At 40.5% G+C, this 20,920-nt stretch overlaps 1 protein-coding gene across 1 annotated transcript in view; it reads left to right on the plus strand.

Moving 5' to 3' along the window:
- The window catches only part of TMTC2 (transmembrane O-mannosyltransferase targeting cadherins 2), a 97,644-nt gene that overhangs the window by 65,988 nt on the left and 10,736 nt on the right, over window positions 1-20,920 (plus strand). The window lies entirely within an intron of this gene.

The following is a 20,920-nucleotide window of genomic DNA, read 5'->3' on the forward strand; positions in this document are numbered from 1 at the left end:
TGTGTGATGAGTTATTTGTTCTTCATGAAGGTACGTGTGTTTTATTTTAAAATGTAGAAAAAAAGGCTGTATGTGCCTTCAGACTTGGTTTGCTGGGCTATTTGGGGAGTTATCACAATGCTGTTTCATCTCAGCTAACCTATATAATTTTCTGCCATCAGCATTTCTTTCCATCTCCTCTTGGTCACTGCCAAATACACGGAACATGGTAACTCTCAGCAGAGCTCCCCAGGGCACGCTAATGTTCACCCCTGTTGGTGCTGAGAAATGGTCATTTTTTAATTCTCTTTTGCTTCCTGGCCAGCTTTCAGGCTCTGACAAGACTTCACTTTTTTTTTACATTTTGTATTTATTTATTTATTTATTCCCCCATGCACTGCCTGGCACAGGGGCATCTAAACTGTGTTCAGCAGTTCTTCCTTATCCACTATTTTCTTGACTCTGCTAAGAGTCCTAGTGGCTTAGAGAGGCAGCATTTCACTTATAAGAGTAGAACTACTTCTTTTTATCCTCGTAATACTCATCAAAATGCTTTATATCTCCATGTAGATCCTACCTCATGGTCCTCAACATCTAGTTATTTTTCTTTTTTAAGTATGCTATATCTTACCTACTGCAACGACAGCAAATAGATATTCAAGATGCAGGTGTGTGGTAGTGAAGGATGCAGCTAGAAGTTTTTCAGTGAACATGTAGCACTGATTTCCAATTAATATACTGACATCTGCTAGCAAAAAAAAAGTGCAGTTACCTACGCAGTTCAGGATTTTTCTTGGCTGCCATTTTTGTACACCAAGTACAGTCAATTGCTTGACTATTGAAATTGCACTCTGAAGTTAACTTACTGTATATAATTTTTTATGGAATAAAAAAATCTTCCTTCTTCCCATATATTGTAATTAATTCAGCATATTGGTAACTGTAAAATGGGTTATTTTGGAATTTGGTGTTATTGTAGTCTCTTTACAGAGTATTTCTCTTTACCATACGTTTGGCTTCTCATTTACCTTCTCTGCTTTTCACTTCCTTCAGCAGTTAACAGTTGCTATTTTTTGTCTTGGGTTCATTATCCCATTTCACACTTGCTTCTCATTCTCTCAAATGTGAGATCTGAGTAGGCTGTTTGATTGTGTCAGCTGATTTATAAAAAAAGCTTTCTGCTTTGCAGCAATTGTAAGTGTAGTAAGTTCCAGCACTGGGGTGGAGAAAAGCAAAGATTGTTTTATCTGCGTCAAGAACACCTAAGGGCTTGCTATTGTTTCTTTTAATTCAAAACATCAAAATATGTTTTTGAATTACTATATTCTTTTCAGTATATTCTAACTTGATATCAACTTTATTCTTCAAAAAATTGTTTTGACTTTGACCACTCTGGTATTTCAGAGCACATGGGCAAGTGCTGTGCTATCATAGAGCCAGCGCATAAACTGTATGCTGCCCTATGCAAACATGTAGTGGATTAATATTTAGGAGTTTGGATTATTTTGGAGCAAGCATAGGCATTTTAAAGCATTGATAGGCTTATGTTACATGCAGAGTTTTTTTCCAAGAATGCTACACAAATAGAAGGATTATGTTTTTTTAGTAAACATCATGATGGATTCCTCCCTAAAATGAGCATGTGTTTGTGGGGAGCAGTTTTGAAGAGGGATTTTCAGGTCTGTTAGTCGTCTGACAATAAGTGTCAATGTCAGAGGATTTCTGGAAAGCTGAGGGGCTTGCCTTTTGGTTTATTTCTCCATAGAGCCTGTTCCTTTGAGAGGCATGTAGGCGATGCCATTTATTCAGAGTTTTGGAGGTAAGAGAATACGCAATTCACAGCTGACTGTTTAGATCGATAGTGCTTGCTGCTGCTCTGCATCCCGATCTGCTGCGTGAGCAGCAAGATGGGCAGGGGGGATGTTGTCGTATGTACTTTTTACATATACACTAGTTTATGAAGTTTGCTTTTTTCCTCCCTTTATTTACAGCTTGTTTTGTTGTTTCATGTCATTTCTCTCCACCACCTTCTTGTCTTCATGGTAGCAGGGAAAGGTGGCGATATGGGTCTCTGCAGTCTTTTGAAGGACAGTTTTGAAGGTCCTGGGGCTCCAAGTGATGGCTTAACAAGTTGAACTGGGGTATGTGTGTGGCCTGGGGCAGGACACCCCATTTGCTCTGCTCTGAACTGCTTCCAGGACACCTGGGCTTTCTGCAGAGCCTTTGCCCACTTTTGGACACTCAGCATCACTATGAAATTTCCTCCGTACTCTTGTTCCTGCTGCAAAGTTCTCCATGGGGTTTGCTCATTCACACCTAAATCATCCCGTCATGCTGGGCAAAAAGTAATTCTGCCTTCTTGTAACAAAAAAATAAATAAAATAAAGGAAAGAAAACAAACCCTAGGCTCATGGGTCATTTATTACATGATGGAGGTGATAAACGTAAACAGGATGACATCGCATAGGTCAGGACGGGAAAAGAGCGGCTGCTCTGTTGTTTTGGCATGTCGTGGAGTGTTTCTGGAGGGCTGGAAGTCATTACTGTTGCAGACCTGTTGTGTCTCGTGCTCAGCCCAAGCTTACTCTCCTGGCCAAGCCGGGTGTGCTCCCGCTGTGGTCCCAATGTCTCGTCCGCTACACGGCCGCGCTCCCGCCTCGCGTCCGGCCCGGCACGTCGGTGACCTCCCCCGTCTGCCGCTGCACGGCCGGCCAACGTGGCAGGGACCGAGCAGCTCTGTTAACGCCTTGGAAAAACGTGTTGTAAGAAACAGACTCCTAGGAGCAGCTTCAGAAAATGGGCCTTGCCCTTCCCGGGCGCGGGCCTGCCTTTGGCTGAGCGGCTCTGCGCGTGGGCAGCGCCGAGGCCTGCGCGGATGGGCACGCAATAGGTGCCCCTTCCTGGGACGCCGCATCTCGGGGATGACGTGTCGGACTTCTATGTCAGGCTCCTCGGCACTGGAGACACTCACTTCTGTGTAAAACCCCTTGGGCACGAGTCCTTTTGGGAGTGATCTAGGGTAGAATTCAACAGAGATGTGTTTATGGCTTATTCCAGAAGATACTGAGCAGCAACTTGTTTTGTATCATGACTCGAAACATAGGGAATAAACCTATGAAGAAGAAAACAAAAATTTTCAGGAAAGTTGCAGCTGTAACTCAAGCTTATTAATTTAAAACTTGTTTTAAGGAGCTAGTACTCATAGCTTCTGCTTACAAAAGCACAGTATTAGGAAAAACCTTTACATGTGTCCACTCCATGTTGCTTTAAGTACATTTACTTTAGATGACTGGAAAGCTACTGCATTCCTCTACTTGTGTGCTTTTTACAGACACTGTCTTTAAATATCACGAAAAATACAGCCTTTTTTTGTATTTTAAAAGACTTTAGCATGAGATCTCACTTAGACTGCCATCAAAATGTTAGAGGCCTGATAATTAGGGACTTCAGCTTGTTTCAGCATGAACGATCCAGATAGCTATTGGCATAGAAAGGAGCAAACTGTATTTAGTTTCTAACAAGAAATGTTTCTAACAAGAAATCTGGCATCTGCAGAGATGACAATTTTGATATTCTAAGTAATGTACAGTTCAGTATGTATAGGGGGTATGTGTTGATGTGCAAATAAGTACTTGCATTCAGCTCTTCTACAAGTGGGGCTTAAGCCTGGGTGGTACTGTAAATGTCAAACAAAGAGCATTATCTTTTTCTTTTTTTTTAAAAAAACCCTTATACTAGATTTCACATGTTAATACGACACAGAGTGTCTTTGAAGGGAAATTTGGCATGTACCTTAATTGTTTGCAAAGCACATATTCATTGCTCATCTTTCATTTTTCTTACTGCGAGGCTATTCAGTCTATCCAGACTTTTTTTGAGCTAATTTGTTGTCAAAATCCCATTTCCTTCAGTGAAGCAAGATCCAGATATGCACTTCCACTTAAAAGCTCTTTTAAATGTCATTTCAGTTTTTCTGTCCTGAAGGGTTGTTCAATGAAAATATAAACACCTAATGTTTCTCTTTCGATGGAATTACATTTGCTTAGGAAATATGTGGAATTATATTCCCCGTGACCTCCAATAGAAGGAAAATTCCCTAACTGAATCCTCAGCGGCGCTGATGCCTTCAGCCCAGAGCTCAAGTGGAGGCCCAGTCACGGAGCTGCTATTTTTCTTTTGAACTAGAGGAAAAACTTAGCGACATTATTCATGTTTCTCACCAGTGATGTAATCCTTCTCCATTCCATTAGACTCGTGTTTTCCAAAGAAAATATCTGAAGGAAAAAGGGAGGAGGTAGGACTATTTATAATTATTTTCATTTGTCAAGCAGAGTAGTGCTTATTCTGCCTTTTTTTCAGTACTTCTGTTCGTACTTGAAACAGAGCTCAATCAGAAATATATATGGAACTGCATCCCTGGAGTCTGAGAGCTCCTTACAGTCTTTGCAGGATCCATCCTTACAGTGGTGCTGCAAGGGGGGAGCATCTTGGTGCTGCTCCTCTACGGGCAGAGGGGATTAAGGGTCAGGACACTTTTTTGAGCTGGGTCCCTACAGAGTTTCCCTGCGTTGTAGAGGTTTTAGTAGGGCTTGAAATTCCATTGGCCCCCGTTCTGCCGCAGCACCACGGCTAGAGCCGCATCCCGTTTTCCTGAAGCGAGCCTGCCCTAATGATACCGATCTCTTCAGCTTTATGGGAACTCGGAGATGTTCCTATAATGTGTTTGACCGAGCCACGTCCCAGAGGCTCTCGGGGCGGAGCGCTGGTTCCCTGCGAAGTGAAGGAATCGTTTTCCCCTTTTTCCAGATGGCTCAATGTGACCCCGAGCAGTGTGGCGGTCAGCGGGTAATAACAGACAACCTGGTTATCCATCTCTGCGGCAAAATGTGCAGGACGTGTTGAAGCAGCGAGCTGGCAACACATTAAGCACTTGGACTGCTCATCAGAGAACATTAATTAATAAAATCTGACTCAAATCGAATAAGTCTGCCCCTAGGCACATCATTGTGATTTGGAAGAATTGTTTTTGAAATATTCACGGTAACTTTTCATATTGTGTGATTTTTTTTGTTTGTTTGTTTTGGCTTTTTTGTCCTGGATTTTTTTTTTTCCTTGTTAATAACTCTTAAAAATTTCAAAACTTGCAGAGGAAGGAAAGAATACTGTTGTGCAATGAACTGTTGTACACATTATTCTTTCTTCCGATAACTCATTGGGTTTTTATTTATACCCCGTGGTTGCTCGCTGCCTTAATCCACGCTCACTGCGGATGATGTTTCCGAAGGATAGTGAGGGCTAAGTGAGCACTGACTGAAGCTACGCTGCTTCAGCAAAACTTTTGGAGCCTTTTTAACTTGCCTTCTCAGGGCAGACCTTGCAAAGAGCTTCCGACAGATGCATGAAACTTTTCCGTTTGACAGCATGCTTGAACAGCTTTAATTGAAATTAATATATTTACACTAAAATACAGGAAGGATCTCCATTTTTGAAAATGTGATTATTTAAATGACATTTTAAAGTGAACCTATTTTTTGTCTTTAGCTTAAAAAGCACAGAAGAAAAGTGATGTTAGGGAATGACATTTTTTTGTTCAAATTTTTAATTTTTTTCCAAGTTTTTATTTATTTATTTTTTAATCTTAAGCATGTGGGATGACATTGAAAAGCAAACAAGTAATGCAGTATTGGGGGAGGTATTTGAGTTGTAAAATTTTAGGAAATCGTTAATTGCCATTAGATTAGAGGAACCACTCCTTATTCTCAAAATACTCGGCTTAGCAGCCTACTTCACCCATCCTCTTCCAAGGGAAGTTTTAATGAAGCTGACTCTATTCAGTGATGCTGTTATTTTGCTCCTATGTTCCTCACTCTTAGCCATAACTAATAATTAGTTTTTCGAATGACAAAGTGTGATTTGGACATGAAAGTGGAAAGAAAAAAAAAAGAAAAAGCCTTGCAGACTTGCAGGTGTCCATAAAACGGGACAGCACGTATTTGGGTAGCAGGAATCAGGTGCAGAAATGGAATTGCTGCTAGGACAGGGTGGCAGTGCGCATGGCTGGCCCCACGCTGGTGGCAGGACTCCAGCATGGGCTCACAGGTCCTGGGCCCCTAAACCAACAGCTCGCTGGCCACTACTGCCTCTGTCGCGTATCAAACTCCTGAGTGCTGAAAGTTGTTACTAAACTCTCCAGCACAGAAATGATGTTCTGAAATGAAGTCATGGCTTCTTCTCGTGTTGCTGTTGAAGCCAAGCATCTGGAACTAGAGACTGAAGGGAAACGTGAATGCCAGGAAGCCTTTTCTTGAACATCTTGCATGAGACTTTGGCATTGCTTTAATAGTACCAAATTTTTGAACTCTGAAATGTGTTAGCTTCTGCACTGTGTAAAAGTGCTTATTTTGTGTAATTTGGGAGTGACAGTGACCAGATTTGTGCTGACTTCTGACTGATTTGTGGATACACATATGATATATGTATATATATGTGTGTGTATATATATATACAATTAATATTGATCTTAAACTGTGACCTGCTCAGTGTGGCCTCAGACCATCCCTCTCTCTTCAGTGAAGTCCACTATTACACAAGTGAGAGGGGTTTTAATTTAGATCTATTTCTATATGGGTTACCAGTGTATTTACTGATGTGCTCTCTGCAAGAGATAAAATGGCAAAGATGAGCAACATCTCACTTGTCTGTGTGCCTATAAAAAAATCAAGTATTTCCATGCCTCTTTGCACCATTATCAGTATGAATATTCCATTTCTTACTTCAGCAAATGAGTTACATTCAGATGTCTGTATTCATAAGTAAGCTCACCTGGTTTTAGCTGACCTTGCAAATATTTAATATTGGAATAGAATAAATTATCCTGCTTGAGAGACCTTTTTTTTTTTTTTTTTTTTTTTGCCTAGTAGTGGGAAAGTTGGACCTCTCAAGTGACTTCTAATGCTAAGAAGGTTTAGAAAATGAAATTGTGCATAACGAATTTTTATTTATTTTTCTTTGTTGGAAAGATAGCTTGGTGGAGGGCCACTGACAAAAAAATGGGATGCTGAAGTGAAATTTTTCTGTAAATGATTTTTTTTTCTGTAATGCCACCTAATGCAAGGTCTGATAGACTTATTGCTCTTATTTGATTGTGGGTGAACGGATACATTCTCCTAACTGGTAATGGTTACATGGGCTGCGTAGGGGGGACAGGTGAGCGCAAAGCCACGTGTGCTTATTCCAGCTGTTCTTTCACAATTCCGCATCTGGAAGATTTTGCAGCCCAGCACAGAGACGAAACCACCGCCGACCTGTTGTGCAGAAGTGAGAGGATAGGGAGGAAGAAGAAAATAAAGGAGTCGTTATAGAAACTGGGCTTCATAGATGCTTTTTCTACTAAAACACATTTCTTCAGGTAATGATGATGCCAGCTTTGCTGATGCTCAGCTAATATTTGATGACCTCTATCATATGACTCCAAGTTCTCCGTGGTTAAAGCAATGTTGTTGTTCCTCATGGCTTTTCAGGTCATGGCTGCAGCAAAGGCCCTGGGATGGTTCGTGCTTTGCCCAAAAGCCATTGCTGAAGCTACAGAAAGTTGAAGCTTTCCATGATTTTAGCTGCTCTTCAGTGCCCACTGTGTGTTTGTCAGGGCTTTTTGTAGGCAGTCTATTACCCTGGAAATATAAAATGCCCAGATTCAGTAGGGCGAGCTGGGGTTTAGCAAAATTACTTCTACTAACATTGACTCAATGTCTTTAGTATTTACATAGTATTTTACATGTCAGAAGTGCTGTACTAACATTAATTAATTTTCAAAACACCCAGTACAATCCCTTAGGTGAGAAACGTGGTGGTTAGGAACCCATCAACTGTACAGAGGATGTTGCCATAAGGGCATAACATTCAAAATTAAAGGATATTCAATTAACAAGGACATTCAAAATTAAAAAAATGGTTTAATTTAACCTGAGTCACCAGCTCTAAGTGCTGTGGAACAGTACACGACTGTGCTGGCTTTTAAGGCTGCTGTCACTCCGCGATGTTATGCGACTGGAGTATGAAAGAAACAATTCCACATTTCTTTTGCTTTTCCCCCCTAGATTAACACGAATCGATTTTTGTGCAGATAAATTTAATAGGCTTGTGGTGCCTAGAGAGCTGAATTGGAAGGTGTGAAATTCATATGTACCAAAAAAAAAAAAAAAAAAAACAAAAAAACAGAAAAACACTTGATGATAGAGCTGTTGACGTAATGACATAAAAACAGGGAGCGCGTTTGGAGAGCGGCTCACTCTCGGATTCAGAAGTTTTCTGATTCACAGCTGGCAGCAAGATCTTGGGACTCGGCATGTAGGGATTCTTTGCCAGGCTATAAAAAGCCGGCGTCATCCGGCAGGGGAGATGGTCTGAAACCCCGAGCTCTCGCTTAATAGAGTGGTTATGTCCCCGCGAGCCCACAGTGCATCACAAGTCAGCACTTGGAGGGAGAGGGGGAGCTGCATCTCCATCACTCACTCCCACTATCAACAGCGAGAACATTTTTTTCCCTGTAAATAGATTCAGTCCTAGTTTATTACAGCCTCCGTTAAAGAGCAAGCAAGCCAGCCTTACCCCACCTCCAGCTGTCCATAAACCTCCTAGTAGCACAAATTTGGGTGAAAACTATATATATTTATATATATACATATATAAGATGGTTCCTTTTAGTAATGCAAAAATGGCTCTGCCTTTGTCCATTAAAAATAATAGGTGTAAAATGGCCGTGTTCTAGGAGAGGGGGAAAAAGTCTACTTGGTTTAGTCAGGTCTTTGCTCCTTCTGAAGTGTTTTCTTTCTTTTTTTTTTTGGCCTGTTAATGTTCAAAAAACAAACAAACAACAACAAAAAAACCCTTACCTGGAAAATTTATATAGCATATTGCATTTTCACACAGTGTTTGGTATGGTTTGTTTTTAATTGGTGTGCCAACTTAGATATGATTTGTCTTTTGTTTTGCTAGTTTCATGTTTCTCAGCAATGCTTTTTCTTTTATTTTTTTCCCTCTCTATTAAAATGACAAACTGCAGCGTCTTCTAAGTGAAATAATTGCAACGTAGAGGTGCCAAGCAGATGACAGCAATGTTTTTTCAAAGAGCAGTCCTTTTCTTAATGTAATTAAGAATACTGATGACAAAACATTTGGCGGTTTGGTTAGGTCTTTGGTAGGCTGCCTTCAAATCATTATTTTTTTTTGTATTTAGCGGCATAAGCAGAAATGTGTTTCCCTATCCCTGAGCGTGTGTTCTCCCTCCTGGGAACACGCTGAACTTCATGGCAGCAGCAGTTCCAAGGCTGAGGTGGAGCTGGGGAAGGAAGTAGGGGTTTTGGAAGGCCCTGGAAGGTCTTCTGGCAGAGGGGTCTGTGCCTCTGCGTCTCCCACACCTCTCTGTTGTATGGGATCCCCGAAAACAAACAAACAAACAAGATAACCATATTTTATATATATATATATATATATATATATATATTTGACTTCTTGACTTCCTGATTTTTTCAGGACTGTTCCTTGCCTTTCCCCTTCCTGCTGCTGAAGAGGAGGAAGGAAAAGGAGGGAAAAGGATGTGAATCCCAGGCGGGTCTTTGTGTGAGCACAGGGGTGGGAAGAGGTTGGGGGAGATGTTTGGGAGGTATGATATCTGCTGTGGAGACTGTGGATGTTTATTCCTCCTGCTGTTATCTGGGGAGGGAGGAAGTAGCAAGTGTTGGCCTTGATCACTTCAGAGAAACGTGCAGCTCAGTTTCTGTTTCTCCGGTGCCTTCTGTCAAAGAATTCCAATATATGCCAGACAGGACGATGTGTTTTACTGGCTGGTCAAGGAAATATTTATTTAGCAACGTGCATATAGATGAAAAAACATAAGCCTTTATGCATATGCACTTATATAGGTTAAATGCAGGCTAGGTTAACCCCCCTGCTTGGGGGATCGATCCACAAACCTGCCCCTGAGCTCAACAGCATTAGCTGATGCTTGCAGCACTCCTCCATGCCTAAATTTCCCCCCTCCTCTCATAATAAATCCTGTTATAAATCATTCCATTATAAAAATTCTCTGCAGAGTTGGGTGGTAATAACAAGGAAGATTAAAGGCAGTCCCGTGCTGTTATTATTTGTTTAGGCTTAATTCTGACCTTCTAGGCTGAGGAAGTCGCTGTTTAACTTATCAGGGAAAGGTTCTCCAACACATATTTCTCTTCCTTCCATGCTTGTCTGTGACTGTCAGCCTCTTCCTCTAAAGGTACTCGTGAAAGCTGTGAAGTGTAGCACCAGTTTGTTGCCTAGCAGGAGTTTTATACTTTGTTATTTTCTGAATGCTTCTGCAAGGCAGGAAAATGGCATAAAGAAATCCCCCCTTTATTTACTTTAGTCCATCGTATGATCATGATGTAGCTTCATGGGAGCTTTCAGAACCGAAGGTCTGGCACAAAAATGCCTAAGTTGAGAACTGGTGCTCAGTGAGAGAAATATGTGAGCCTGTGGCTGTGTGCATGTGTGTGGCTTTTCTTTTAGACCAGCTAATTTCACTCAGTGGGGTAATCAAAACTGAGAGAGAGAGGTGGGAACTTTCTTTCTTTTAAAAGAAAGTCATTTGTACAAAAAAAAATAATAAAAAAAAATCTAAAACATTCAGTTGGTGTAGCTGATGTTTCTGACAAGGACCCTTATATGTTTGGACAGCTTAATGGATTTGTCTTGGAATTTCATTTTTTCAGCTGGGAAATAATTGTATTAACTACTGTGTAATATTTTTGTTTTCAATATGGTTTAATCGTCCCACATTCTTAGATAGAAATGGGAGAACACAGAAACCAAGGGAAAAAAAATGCAGGAGAGAAGGGGGAAAATGCCTTAGAAGTAATCTGATGTAGAACTGGGGAAACGTTAAAGGATTTGGCTTAGCACACATCTGAAATTGTACAGCAGCAAAATGCATGAGGCCCTGAAACTATAATTCTCAAAATTACAGTGTTGAAAGCCAGTTTGTGCCATTATAATATTGAATATTGTTGTGCGTGAAAGCACCACTTATAACAGAAAAAACGTTACTTAATGTTAAGATTCCTGTGGGTACTGTAATTATCATCTTTTGGTTTATCTTTGTTTAGCTAGATGACTCAAAAATCAGCCAATAAAGCATCATTCGTATAGCACAAAATCTTTACAGAGATATTTGTCTTGGAATGCCTGATTTCTTGTATTTATATTTACCATTTCATCCCATGAGCTGAAGTTCTCCCAGAAACCAAAGTAGTTATACTTTTCCTCCCCCAAGTTGGTTTCCAGTGCTTGTTAAGTCATTGCGTCATTCTCAAGAAGTTAGAACTAAAGCAACTGGTGAATATTTTGGCGTTTTGGATCAAAAAGCAAACAGAATACATGCTTAAAGTTTTTTTTTTTTTTTTTTTTTAATAATGCACTTCTTTTAAAAATCTTTTATAAAGAAGTTGACAGATCGGACAGCGTTAATGGCAAAATGGGAGATGCAGTTTTCTATCATAGTATCACCTTGGTAGTGAATACTGAACTTGAAAGGATGACTTCTGTCATCTGACCATAACCACATTTCAAGCGGGCTAAGTGGCTGCTTAAATAACCAAACGCATCCCTTTATTTAGGGCATTAGAAAGCGGTCCTCTAGGTATTCTATGCGCTAACTAATATGTCAGCTTTACTGCTGCTAGCCCTGCAGAACAGGTAGAGTCATGGGAGAGCAAACTGGCCCAGGCATCACCCAGAGAATTGCTAATTAAGTTCCAGCTGCCAAATTCCGTCTGCAAATTAAAAGCCTAGCAGAGTTGCATCTTGTTTGCATTGCTGTTTAATGTTCTACTTGGCTTTTTAATTTCTAATGAATCTGGTTACTTGCTGAAAAGCCTTGCTCTTGCTCGTGGCTTCAACTCCAGACAGTTGTCCTGCACAGTAATATTGAGTGTTACTGTGTGGGGCACAATATGGACTCTCCTATCTGTTTTGAGGGAGAACTTCAATGCTTAGTGTTGCATTGTGTAATATGTCACTGCAGTTGGATTTAACTTGCTGGATTTTGCCTGTCCTAGCAATATGAGTTTCAAAGGGGAACAGCTTGATTTGTGGCCCCTCAGTTGCTTTTGCGGAGCTAGCAGTTAAAGAGAAGTTCCCTCTTTTTTTCTTGCACGCATTTGATCTGCCTTAGGAAGGTGTAAACCGAGAACTAACCAGTCATTCCCTCGTTGGCTTTTCCGATATCAGAACTTTGTCATAGCTAGTTAAATAACAGAAATGTGGAATCTTTCTGTGTCCACATATCAATTCCTCTACGGCCTGGATAGCATTTTTGCTTGCAGCCATTGGTGGGGGTCAGCCTTTTGCATCAGAAATCAGGGCTGGGCCTGAGGAACCGAGAAAGAGCCATAAAGGGAGATGCCGTCGACAGCTCTGGCATCCTTGGGCTGCTAGAAGCAAAGCCATTCAGTTTTACCTGATTTCTGTATGTGGTAGTGTGTGGGATGACAGCATGGATGAGTACAATATGTGGGCTGGACTGCTTATAAAAGGAGATTCTGTCAAAGCACTGGAGGTGTCTGAGGCCTGGGATCTGCAGGAGGAAGGGGCAGCCCCACGTGGGCCTCCCTGGGTTGACCTTCTGGCTGGCAGCCTCTTTGCCTTTTCCCATCTCCTCTGTCCTCCTTCCCTCCAACTAATCATGAGTTTGACAAGGGCAGTTGAGGTTGCAAGTGTGGGAGGAAGTTTGAATAAATCGGGATCCATTCTGGGATGGGGTTCCTTGGCCCAAAGAGAGGGTGAAAACAGGGAAGGAGGTAGTGCCCAGTGCAGCCCCACGGGAGCGTGGGCTCAGCAGGCTGGTGCTGCTCTGGAGTCAAAGTCTCTCCCCTAGATTTTACAATCACAGAATCACAGAGTGGTTGAGGTTGGAAGGGACCTCTAGAGATCGTCTAGTCCAACACCCCTGCTCCAGCAGGGACACCTAGAGCACGTGGCACAGGACTGCGTCCAAGCAAGTTTTGAAGATCTCCAGGGAAGGAGACTCCACAACCTCTCTTGGCAACCTGTTGCAGTGCTCTGTCACCCTCACAGTAAAGAAGTTCTTCAAGTCCAATCTCTTTTTCCTGCTGAAACTGAAAAGAGTTATGCCAAATATAACAATGGTTTTGCAATGTGGGTAAATCTAGCTATAATAAGGCTTTCCTCCCTTCCCTGACCCTGGATTCCAAAATAAGTGAAAATCAGGTGTTTAGCTCCTTATTCAAAGGAGCTAAAAACACCTGATTTCGGGAAGACTACTACAAAACAATAAGGATTTCACTTTGATTATACAAATCTAATTAAATATAATAACCTCTGACTTCTTCTGTGCAATATAAAGGGCTTTGTACCATTTCCTTCACTGTAAATTCAAATTCGTTTTAACAAAAAGTTCAAACTACGCTTTGAGTTGCTGCAGCTTCTTTAGTAGAGTATCTTCTGACTACATTCAAACTACAGTTCATCCATGTAAGCAAGGTTTGTATATCACAGCAATGACATTCTCCACTTCCCACAGCTGGAAAAAGGCACCATTCCTGTAATTTCCCAGCAGAAAAAAATAGAAACCTATTACTAAAAAGCCTAATTATAATTAATTGAAAAGGTTTTCTGCAGAAGCTAGTGGCAGTGATTTGCATAAATTCTCATTAAGGTGAATAATATATTTTCTTCGGGACCCATTAAACAAGCTTTAATCAGTTGAGCTTGGAAAACATCACCATGAAACTTCAGTTTAGAAGTCATTATACAGCATCTAAAATAAGTCTTGAGAAATTACAAAACTGTATCCGAGAGACGTCAACATCCTTCAGACAGTGAGAAGCTGTGTAATAAATAAGAAGAGGAAGACTCAGATTGTTATTGCCGGTTTTAAGTTAATTCCATGAAGAAAATATACGTGGTGGGAAGGAAACCCTGTTTCACCAGAACAGTGGGGAGTCTTGCTGAAGTGAGGTACTTGCAAGCTACTTTTTCTGTTAATTTAAGAACGAATTGGCAGATGTGCTATGTGCCACAGTAGTTGCTACGTCTGCTGTATGCAATAGACATCCTTCTCTCTCTTAGTGGCACTAAAACTATTATTTATGTATATACTCTGGCCTTTTAGAATAGCCTATCTTTTTTTTTTTTTTTTATCTGCTCTTGCTTTTTTGTCATTAACTCTTATGCAGTGTTTCAGATGGCGGATTCTAAGTGGTTTGATGCATTGCCTTTCCCATGTGTTTAATTGAACAACTTGCCTTTCTGAGTTAGTCATTTGGTGATAGGAACTGTATAAATTTCAGTTTATAGCAACCAACTTTTTTCTTCCTTAAGTAGTCTTGTGGGTGCCAGAAAGAAACGTGGAGTGACAGAAATCAAAGAGTTTCTTCTGCTCTTGCCAAACCTTTCCCCTTGATCTATGTTTAGTGCCGTAAAGAACGCTTTAAAAAAATCTGTACGTGCATAATAATTCTGTTTAATTGATTTCGAGTGATACTATTGGTGAGAAGCGCTTTATTTGGTTGCGCTGGATTTCTTCTTTGAGACTTAGTGAACAGTCATGCTTTCCTACCATTTCTGTGTCAGGACAAATTTACAGTTTTGGATGCTAGCGCTGAAACGACTTTCTAAAGCAGTAATTCCCAAATTGCAGTGTACGTGTCTACACACATAATATATGCTTCGGTTCAAAGTGGTTAGGCTGGAATTGGTACCACTGGAGTTGGTAGCTACCAATGTTTGTTGTGGTACCAGGCCAAACAAAAAAGAAAAAAAAAATAGAAATTATGTCCTTTCTTAGAAAAAAAATCTAGTTTGCTCCCCTGTTATTGTGTAAAGTACAGATAAAGTAGAGGATGGACCAGGATGATTAGGTGCTTATGAGGTATAAGAAAACTTTACTCCTTATCTTAAGAATTTGACAGCTCCTATGTTTGACTGAATGCTTTTGTAGTAAAACGGATTCCCACTGGCAAGCAAGTAGACCAATAAGTATAGCTTTTGTCTTATGTTTACTAGCAGGTTAGATCATATTTTCCACTTCTCCTCATCCTCAATAACATTTTTTCCTTGTGAAGTTGTCTGGTGTGGGAGAGCACGGCTATACAGATAGAAATAGGATCAATTGGTGTTTCTCTGTAACGTAGAGCCCTCCTTTATTAATAAATAAATAGTTTGGAGCTCCTGAATGAAAATGTAATTCATGATCCCTTTTGCAGCTATAGAGACAGCGTTTAGAAATTGATTGTTTATTTATTTAGTAGCAGTCTTTAGCTCTATTGGTAAATGCTGTTTGTTTATAAATGTTTAAATCGGAATTTGATTCAAATATCCCCAGTTATTGTGGTGTTTATGGTCATATGAGTTAGCTGTTGCAGCTTCTTTCAGAGACTCTGGAGAAGAAAGTGAAGAAGGCATCCTGTAGTTTTTGTACTGTATGGAGATCTGCAGTTCTTTTGTTGTCTTCTGGTAACTGTCACTGTTATCTCTCATTTTATTGTATTGGACAATTCATATTATAGTTGCAGTGTATATAGTTCTTTTGGCTTTGCAATGGCATTTAAGTTCTTTATCTTATTATAGTTATTAATCTGCATCTGAAAGTGCTGTATGATCCATCTGTAGAGAAAAATATGTATCAACATATCTCTAGATAACTGTCTGCTTTGATATTTTTTTTCCCCTCTCCTTTCCCCCTTGCTTCAATATGTGTCGCGTTTAAAGACCTGCTATCCTGCAGCCTGGCCTAGAACATGTTACGGTTCTGCTGACCATCTCTAAATACTATGGGAGGTCTGTAAGTGATGGGTGGCCCAAAATCCAAAGTCACCATTCTGTTCAAATAAACACACAAAGCAAAGTATGTGCAAGACCTTTAACTCTTACAGGAGCTTGGCTGTGTGCCATGCTTCTGACTTAATGGAATTGCCGATTTCAGGGTTGCCTGAGGCCGCAACCACAAATAAGCATATATATTTCTTGAGGTCATTGGAACCAATTTTATTATTTTCATAGCTATTGGAAATAAGTCACCTGGCTTGATTTTATGCACAAGATTGCAGAATACCAGCCCACAGAATTGACCTTTAATTTAAAACTTTCATCTCTTTTTTTTTTTTTTTGGGGGGGGGGGCCTGTAATATTAAAATTATGACAGCCAGTGTTTCTAGACATACCATTTTGTCTTTCTCAATAGCTGATGGATCACTACAGGTTTGGGGTTCAACTCAGGTGCTTTCACGTGAAATCATCCTTATAGTTATCACTGTGCTCATTCCCAGTTAGACTCTGTTTAATTTCCCAATACGGGACTTTAAAACTTCCAGAAAGTTGGAAAAATGTCATTATGAGTTTCTCGGACTTCTTGCTGGCTCCCAGGACCTGCCATCCATTTACGCCTGACGCTGGTTCTGTAACCTGTGATACCTCCCTGATTTCAACAGCCTTTTTTCTGCAAGGCTATACTTCAGAAGCAGATAGAGGGGATGATGAAGTTGGTTTGAATGCAATAGTAATGGCTCGTTACATTTACAAGATCTGGGTAAACTTTTCTAGAACAGTTGGATAGCAGTATATGGGTGTATCAGTATCATTTTTAGATTTCGTCCAGGTGACGTAGCAGTCTGCGTTGAAAGCTTAAAGGAAACATAGCATCAGTGTTGCACTGGTTTAATGGAGAACCAAGTGGTTTAGTCCCAAGGGCAACCTTCATTTGGCCTTGGATAGTGTTAGTTAGTGACTGCGTGTCATAATTCACTCCTCAGTGTCTTTCCATGTGCTGCAACATATTAGGACTCTGGAAAATTTATGTTGCGTATACACATCACTGTATTATTGCAAACAGCTAATTTCCTGTAGAGAGAAATAAATTTTGAATTCACAATAACTTTTGTAGCAAGATCAATATGGAGCCCCAGAAAGAGTAGCAAGTCTGGTAGAGCAGAAACTGCTCATTCTTTATGTTATTCTAGGTTGGTTTTATTATGCAGAAATAAATACATCCTGCTGTTTTATATGCTCTGGCAAGCTATCATGTTCTTCATTAAACTTTCAGTGGCTTGTAATGCTGTGGAAGACAGCAGAGAGGCAGTGTGAACCCTCCAGAGGGAACCTTCCCCAGCTTGGTGGGTAGCAGGTATGCGCTGGAGTCTACGTAGAGGCTCAAGGGGGGCCATTGCTCTTTTGAAAACATAAGGGCTTGCACTTCTTTCTTGAATGTTATAGTAAACATGAGTCGATCTGTAGTGGGAAACAGACTCTGTTCAGTTATATGCTCCTTTCAAGCGAGTCTGCAGAGCAGTTTGTATGGCTGTAGTGGGTTTTGTTTCCATTTTGTTGCTTCCTTTTGGTTTTGTTTTGTCTGGGAGCCAGAGTTGCCAACAACATTTATTTGGTCGATTCTTGAAATGTGTTATGTGTAGTGTTGTCTAGAGGTGACACCAGGTACGTACGTGCTGTCACCTCTAAATAGCCAGAGACAGTACAGTTTTATAATATGTATTTTTTTTGCTATTATGCCAGATATCAGAATTTGCATCTGTTTCTCTCCAAGATGATTTTTTGCAATTCTTCAATTCTTACATGAGAAGCTCAAGTATCTGAGGAGCATGCTTTAGCCTTGCCAACCAAGGCAGGGATATAGAACCTGCCTCTCTCTCTGGAGTCTGGAAGTGCCAACTAGCCTCTGCAGGCAAGCTCTTCTCCAGTTCCTTTAGATAACTGCCTTTCCCCTGTGTTACATATGTTTCTCTTAACCCACCCTAGAATTCCTTTTCCTTTTCCTTTGGTCTCTTTTTGTGTTTAGACAGTTCTGTTTGTTTGAATACAGAAAGCAACGTTATCACTTTGTCATGGTGCTGTCCATCAGCAGTTCCATAATTTTGAGATTACTTTTAACTTCAGAGTTAATAAAATATTACACATGAATTGCTTCCCACAAACCATTTGCAGTGCTTGCCGCTGACTATTAAAAGAGGCAAGATGTTCTTTTTCTTTAAACTTTCAGTAATTTTATAAAGCTTTGTGTTCTCTTCCATAAACTTTCTTCTATAGGTCTCTTTAGGCAGAACTTATTGCTGTCATTGTCAGAGGGCCAGAGTTATGAAGTACCATAACCTTTTCTGGCAGGCTGGTTCCTCAGCTACCGCAAAAAATGCAATCCTCTGGTGTGCTGCTGTTGTCAAGGATGGTTGGACTTCACTGTTGCACTGGGAAGTTAAACCTAGCAGTTAACTGTTGGCTCGGTCTTTCAGTAGGTCTTCAGAAAGACTTCTGGTTTTCTGAGTAGTGCTTCTTAGGATAGCTAAACCTGCTGGAGTGGAGAGGAAGGTTATTTTATAGCACTCGACTCACTAGTGGAGAAAAGTGCAAGCTGAAGGCTGGCTCTGGTTTCAGTTATTGCTGAGGGAAGAAGAAAAGAGGTCAGATGTGAAAGAGATGATGGCATTTTGGTTTCTTAAAAGCATTGTCTAACTGATTATATTAGGGCAGTAATTAAAATAGATTTGGATGGTTCAGGTAGTAAGTGAAAGGGAGCAGTTTCACTGCTGTTGTAGCTTTTGACATGAAAGGATGATAGGATAGGACTAATGTGAAAGTGGCTGTAGTGGAAGTTTTAAAGTGTATTAATATGTATCATGAATTGTTATCAAATTTGCCTGTTGGCTGAACTTTATTTTGGATTGATTTTCTGTTTGTACTTCTTATTCTGATTGACTGTGGTTTCCGTGCCTATTGCAGGAAAAGATGAACATGAAGAACCTCAGGTTTCTAATAAACAAAGGTAATTGGAACTGTTTACAATAAATCCACTTCAGACTATCTGGTCTGAGTGTGCCATTGCTATTCTGTAGCTAATTGAAATTATATTTATCAACCAGATGGCTAGCATGGAATTAGAAAGACTTTGAAATGTGGCACTGTTCCAGTTCAACACTAGTTCAGTTTAGCTTTACATAGCTGCCATGTTATAGTGACACATTCGAAGAACAGTTGAAGGCACCTTTGGAGATGATCTAGTCCAATCCCCCTGCTCAAGATGGGTCAGCTAGATAGAGTATGTTGTCCAGGACTGTGTCCAGACAGTTTTTGAATATCTCCAAGGTCGGAGACCCCACAACCTACCTGGGCAACCTTTTCCAGTGCTCATTAGGTTTTTCCTTAGGTTCAGATGGAGCTTCCTATATTTCAATTTGTGCCTGTTTCCTCTCATCTTGTCACTGGGCACCACTGAAGAGTCTGGCCCCATCCTCCTTATACTGTCCCTTTAGATATTCGAATACATTGATAGGATCTCCCCTCAGTCTTCTATTCCTAGGTCAAAGCTTCCCAGCTCTGTCAGACTTTCCTTATGTAAGAGATGCTCCAGTCCATTAATGATCTTAGTAGCCTTTCATTGGATTCAGTCTGGTAGCTTTATGTCTCTCTTATAACAGGGCAGCCCGGAAGTGGCCACAGCTTTCCAGGTGTGGCCTCACCAGGTCTGAGTAGAGGGGAACATCACCTCCCTCAACCTGTTGGCAATGCTCTTCCTAATGCACCCCAGGAAAACATTGGTGTTCTTGGCCACAAGGGCACTTTGCTGACATATGGTTGACTGGTTGTCCACGAGGACTCCCATGTCCTTCTCTGAATAGCTGTTTTTCAGCAGATTAACCCCCAGCTTGTACTGGTACCTGGGGTTATTTCTCCTCAAGTGCAGAACCCTTTGTGTTGAAATTCATGAGGTTCTTCGCTGCGCTTTTTAATGCAAGATCCTACTTACTGCAATAAAAGGTAGAAAGGATTTGTTTTGTTATTGTTATTTTGTTTTCATGCTTGGAAATTTGTAAGTCTACTGAAAGTCAAATTTTGTGCCAATTGCAGTTGGTAGTAAAATCCTACTGGTTTCAGTGACATAAGTTGCAGGTTATTTCAGTGTTAATGTGAGTTAATGCTAATGTAGCAAACATCAGGCTTTGACTCTGTGTGTACTGATAACATAATTTGACTAATTTGTAATTTCCTGACCTTTTAGGTCTATCTTCGACAGCACCCAGTAAAATCTGTGGGAATATGCTGGTTTAAGCTTAAGTGTAGTGGTGACTATAAAGTCCATAATTTCTTTTACAGAATAACTGTGATTAGTCCTTTTCATGTCATTTCCAAACTCTTGCTTGAACAGCACCTTGTCTACTACCAGAGTGCTAATAACCAAACAACCGAGAGGGGAAAAAAAAAAGTTTGTTTTAAGCATTTGCTGTAGTTTCCCATTTCTGTGCTCCCTTGATTACTGTGGCTTGCCACCGAGTTTGGTTTACTTGATGAGCCTCTGTGACTGAACAGGGTACTGAGGCGCAAAGATAAATCAATAAAAGCCATTCTGCCCCTTTTCAGTGGGATCAATACCTGCCAGATGGGTGGGTACCCACTTGCCCTATTAAACTATACTTGCGAAGGGCATCCCACAGTGCTCCCGTTGAGAAGTTGTAGACCTGGAAAGAACATAGTTCATTCACCCAAGGCCATGCTAAACAATCACTCTATGCACTAGAAGTCATTACACGTCTTTGTGGGATCAAATATTAGTTTTAATTATCTGGCTGGTTTAATTTCTTTTTTAGTAGATTTCAGTCTTCATGAAAATTGGTTTTGACAGAACTCTGTAATGCTGAAAGGAGAGCTTCCAGCAAATTGTCTGCCATGTCTGTAGAAAGGCCTGAGAATAAAGCTCAGCTCCAGTCCATCACAAATCCTTTCTAGACAGATTTTGGTCTCTGTATATACTATAGGAATTTTGCTTATTAGGCATATTATTTTGAGAGGGGAAAGCGTGTGCTATTTTCAGTATGGAATCAACTGAAAAAAGCTACTTCGAATATTTCAATAGTGCATCACTGGTGAGTGAGCTATCATCAGAGAGAAA

The sequence above is a fragment of the Tinamus guttatus genome, unplaced genomic scaffold (genome assembly GCF_059628265.1).
Source record: "Tinamus guttatus ecotype Peru unplaced genomic scaffold, ASM5962826v1 Tinamus_guttatus_pri_ptg000399l, whole genome shotgun sequence".
NCBI lineage: Eukaryota > Metazoa > Chordata > Aves > Tinamiformes > Tinamidae > Tinamus > Tinamus guttatus.